This window comes from Buceros rhinoceros, unplaced genomic scaffold (assembly GCF_000710305.1).
Source record: "Buceros rhinoceros silvestris isolate BGI_N320 unplaced genomic scaffold, ASM71030v1 scaffold2983, whole genome shotgun sequence".
NCBI lineage: Eukaryota > Metazoa > Chordata > Aves > Bucerotiformes > Bucerotidae > Buceros > Buceros rhinoceros.
In genome coordinates, this window is record NW_010402823.1 from 4,047 (window position 1) to 4,336 (window position 290).

Sequence of the window (290 nt, forward strand, 5' to 3'; positions counted from 1 at the left end):
TGAGACAAGAACCAGAGGAGGGCGGTCAGGAGGGGAACGTGGACAAATGCCAGAGGGCTGCTGCCGATGGGGAAGGACAGGGAGAGATGGGAGGTGTTGGATCATTTCTTCTCTTGAGAGCTGAGGCCACTGTGAAGGTGACTGAGTCTCTGTGACCTCGTGGAAGGTGAGAGGCTCTGCTAGGTGTGAGAAAAGACTTTGGGGTTTTCTGCACGGATGGCAGGGAGGTGCCTGAATGGACCCTGGAACAGGAACCCTTCCTCCTGCCTCCCTGGCCATGGCTGTGCTGC